At 38.7% G+C, this 4,899-nt stretch overlaps 1 protein-coding gene across 1 annotated transcript in view; it reads left to right on the top strand.

Annotated features, from left to right (window-relative positions):
* The window catches only part of LOC129688681 (glutamate carboxypeptidase 2), a 65,538-nt gene that overhangs the window by 22,089 nt on the left and 38,550 nt on the right, over positions 1-4,899 (top strand). The gene's annotated exons all lie outside the window — the stretch shown is intronic.

Here is a 4,899-nt window from a genome sequence, read left to right as displayed (position 1 = left end):
TCTATCTATCTATCTATCTATCTATCTATCTATCTATCTATCTATCTTTATAGGAGAAGATAATCTTAATGATTTGTATTCTTTTATTGACTAAAAATTTCATACATCATTGTACTGTTCTGTTGAAGTCAACCCACCATTTGCTCACCTCCATCTTCTTTCCTACCACCCCCACAGGTATTCTTGCCTAACCTTATGTGCTCTTATTTCTTTTTTCTTTTACCCTGAAGAGTTCACTCAGAGCTGTCAGAAGGTGCATAGCTTGTAGGAGCTCAGGTAGCCTCTCTGGGGTCTCATCCCTAAGGGAAATGTACTCTACTTCTCCCAGCAGCTAGGAGTTACAATAGTTCCTGAGCGGAGAATAGACCACTCTGGCCTTCTCACCACTTCACTCTAGAATTTTCTCCGATTGGATCATGTGTATGTCTCATGCATGCAGCCAGAGATGCTGTCAGTTCCTAGATACATATGACAAATTAGGTCCAGAGATGTATTTTATTTCATTTTTAAGATTTTAAAAAATTTATATGTATAAGCGTTTTGCTTGCATGTGTGTATGTACACCATCTGAGTGGCTGGTGTTCACAGAGGCTAGAAGACGGCATCAGATCTCATGGAACTGGAGTTAGAGATGTTTATGTAAGTGTTTAGCTTTTAGGAGTCTAGATTTTATCCTTCATTTTTGTCTAATAACCATTTATGAGTGAGTACATACCATGTGTATCTTTCTGCTTCTGGGTTACCGCATTCAAGAGGACTCGCCATCCCTGATTTCAAGCTGTACTATAGAGCAAAAGTAACAATAACTGCATGCTACTGGCATAAAAAAAGACTGGTGGATCAATGGAATCAAATAGAAGACACAGAATAAACCCACACACCTATGGATACTGATTTTTTTCAAAGAAGCCAAAACCATGCAATGGAAAAAAGACAGCATCTTCAACAAATGGTGCTGCTCTAACTCGATATCTACATGTAGAAAAATGCAAATAGATCCATATTTGTCATCCTTCAAAAAACTAAAGTCTAAGTGTATCAAAGACCTTAACATAAAACAAGATACACTAAACCTGTTAGAAGAAAAAAATGGGAAAGAGCCTTGAACTCATTGGCACAATGGAAAACTTCCTGAATAGAACACCAACAGCACAGGCTCTAAGATCAACAATCAATAAATGGGACCTCATGAAGCTGAAAAGCTATTCTAAAGCAAAGGACACTTTTGTCAGAACAAAACAACAGCCTACAGATTTGGAAAGGGTCTTCATCAACCCTGTATCTGACAGAGGGCTAATATCCAGAATATATTAAGTTATACACCAACAAACCAAGTAATCCAAGTAAAAAATAAAGGGTTACAGAGTGAAACAGAGACTTCTCAATAGTGCAGTATCAAATGGCAGAGAAACACTTAAAGAAATTCTCAATGTCCTTATTCATCAGGGTGATACAAATCAAAACAATCCTGAGATTTCCTCTTACACCCATCAGAATGGCTAATATCAAACACTCAAGTGACAGTACATGTTGGAGAGGATGTGGAGAAAGGGGAACCCTCTTCCATTGCTGGTGAGAGTGTAAACTTGTACAAACACTTTGGAAATCAGTCTGGCTCTTTCTCAGACAATTAGGAATAGTGCTACCTCAAGATCCAGCTATACCATTCCTAAGCACATATCTAAAATATGCTTAACTATACAACAAGGACATTTGCTCAACCATGTTCGCAGCAGTTCTATCGATAATAGCCAGAAGCTGGAAACAACCTAGATGTCCCTGAATAGAGGAATGGATACATTTATACAATGGAATACTACTCAGCTTTTAAAAACAAGGAAATCATGAAATTTGCAGGCAAATGGTGGGATCATCTTGAGTGAGATAACCAAGAAGCAGAAAGACACATGGTATATACTCACTCATAGTGGATATTAGCTACACAATATTGGATTAAAAAAAAAAACTAAAATCTATACTCCTAAAGAATCTAAACAAGGAAGACCCTGAGGAAGATACTCAATCCTCATGCAGAAGGACAAACATGATTGACATCAGAAGCAGGAGAAGACAGGGAACAGGACAGGAGCCTACCACAGAGGGCCTCTGAAAGATGCTACCCAGCAGGGTATCAACACAGATGCCGAGACTCATAGCCAAACTTTGGGCAGAGTGCTGGGAATCTTATGAATAAAGGGGGAGATAGAAAGAAGTGGAGGGGACAGGGGATCTAAAAAGAATCCAATAGAGCCATAAAAACTGAGCACTGGGGGCCCTAAAGAGAATGATACCCCAACCAAGGACAATGCATGGAGAAGACTTAAAATCCCAGCTCAAATGTGGCCTATACACTCAGTCTTCAAGTGGCATCCCTAGTAAGGGGAACAGGGATTTTCTCTGTCAGGAACTCTGTGGCAGGCTCTCTGATCACGTCCCCCTGGGGTGCTCAGGTTTGCCAGTCCACACAGGAAGACAATGCAACCAGTCCTGATGAGACCTGATAGGCTAGGGTCAACTAGAAGGGAGAAGGACCTCCCCTATCAGTGGACTAAGGTAGGAGCATAGGGGGAGAAGAGGGTGGGATTGGAAGGAGATGAGGGAAGGGGCCACAGCTGGGATACATGTTGAAAAACTGTAATAAATGATAATAATAAAAACGATGAAAAAAAGATCTTTTCTAATTTCCATGATTTGCCTGCAAATTTCATGCTGTCCTTGTTTTTAATAGCTGAGTAGTATTCCATTGTGTAAATGTACCACAATTTCTGTATCTATTCCTCTGTTGAGGGACATCTAAGTTGTATCTAGATTTTGGCTATTATGAATAGAGTTGCTATGAACATGGTTGAGCAAATGTCCTTGTTGTATAGTTGAGCATATTTAGGATATATGTGTTAGAATGGTATAGCTGGATCTTGAGGTAGCACTATTCCTAGTTTTCTGAGAAAGCACCAGATTGATTTTCAAAGTGGTTGTACAAGTTTACATTCCCACCAGCAATAGAGGAGGGTTCCCCTTTCTCCACATCCTCTCCAGCATGTATTGCCACTTGAGTTTTTGATCTTAGCCATTCTGATGGGTGTAAGGTGAAATATCAGGGTCGTTTTGATTTATATCAAGGGAGTTCTCTTAACTAATGATTTATCTCTCCATCCACCAGATAAATCAATGTGTGTGTGTATATATATATATTTATCTTTTAAAAACTCATACAGTATATTCTGATCACTGTTTATATTCTCTCCCTGTTCTTTTAGATCCTCTACAACTCTGCACCCATCAAAGTCCATGCCCTCTTTCTTTTTAGATAACAAGCAGACCAATAAAAAAGAATAAAACAAAGAAAACAGAAAAATGAAATAACTAACAAGAAACATGAATGCACAAACAAAATAGATAATACAAAAATGAGAACCAATAAAAGATAATCAAAGGACAAGTAAGGTATACAATTTATAAACAAAAGATTAGGAGACAAAATGTCTCCAAAAACATCACCGAGTCCATTTTGTGTTTGTCATCTACAGCTGGACATGTGGTGGCCTCCCTTAAGTGTGATTTACATGCTCAGTGAGTCACAATCTGAGAATATTTTTTTTTCTTTGCTAAAGGTTGACCATTGCAGATAGCTTCTGGGTTATGATGGCCATTTATGTCCACTGCCACTCTTGGGTGTAAAACCCATACGACTTGGACCTGTGTAGGCCCTGTGCATACTGCCATCGTTTGATTTCCTTATTTGCATCAGTCATGATGTATTTGGAAAGCAGTTTTCCTGGTGTCCTTAAAGTCTTTAGGGAGACTCCCTGAGCCTTCAGTGAGGGTTTTGATGAAGACGTCCTTTTTAGGATGTAGTGTTCCGAGGTCTCTCACTCTTTACATATCATCTTGTTGTGTGTCTCTGTATTAATTCACACCTCCTACACAAAGAAGCTTCTCTGATGCTGGTCGAGTGAAACATTCATCTATAGGCGTAAGCAGAATGTTGTTAAGAGTCATTTTATTGTGATGTTCATGTAGCAGAACATTATTATTTGGTTTTCCCATTGGCCATGGCCCATGTGTTTTCAGATTATTGGCCATTACAGGAGTGTCAGACATGAGTTCCGTATTGTAGAGTGTGCCTTAAATACAATCAGATATTGGTTGGGTCTCCCCACAGCATTTGTGCCACTAATGCACTAGCATATTATGCAGTCACTATAGTTTATCAAGGCTTTCTAGCTGGGCTGTCATTTAGTTTGTTTCTCTGATAGCATACTGAGTACTTTCTAGTACCATGAACATGAGTCAATAGAAGTAAAGGCTCTAGTTGGGTACCAGCTCTATATCTCCTGTTCAATGAGATATACAGTTGTGTTAGGTAATCAGTTTGGGGAGAGCAGCCAATAGCCTTGTTTCTGGTTTTCATGGGGCCCATTTGACCAACAACTCAATTAGATGTAACCCATACTTGGCATTGGAGGTTTCACTTGGTGACAAGAGATGTGAAGTTGGGGCTTTGTCTCCCCCATTATTGGGTGACTCCATTAAGACTTAATTCGTATATAGCTATATTTTAGAAATTTTTAGTAAGTTTCCATATGACCCTTCAAATTGCCCTTACTTCTAGTAGCTCCTTCCCATACTCCCTTCCTTACTTCCCTTCCCCATCCCTGTTTGTTTTGATCCTCCAATTGCAGTATTCCCCTGTCTCTCCATAACTATATATTCTATTTCCCCTACTTTGAGAGTTGCTTCCATCCTCTCTAATCTCTTACTATGTTCCTACACTCTGTCCTTATACAGATATAGGGTACATATTGAAAACTTGAGCTAATATTCACATATATGAGAATATGTGAATATTCTCAATATATATATATATATATATATATATATATATATATATATATATAT

Source organism: Psammomys obesus, unplaced genomic scaffold (genome assembly GCF_907164565.1).
Source record: "Psammomys obesus unplaced genomic scaffold, mPsaObe1.curated_primary_1811, whole genome shotgun sequence".
NCBI classification, from domain to species: domain Eukaryota; kingdom Metazoa; phylum Chordata; class Mammalia; order Rodentia; family Muridae; genus Psammomys; species Psammomys obesus.
This window is presented reverse-complemented; position numbering and strand designations above follow the sequence as displayed.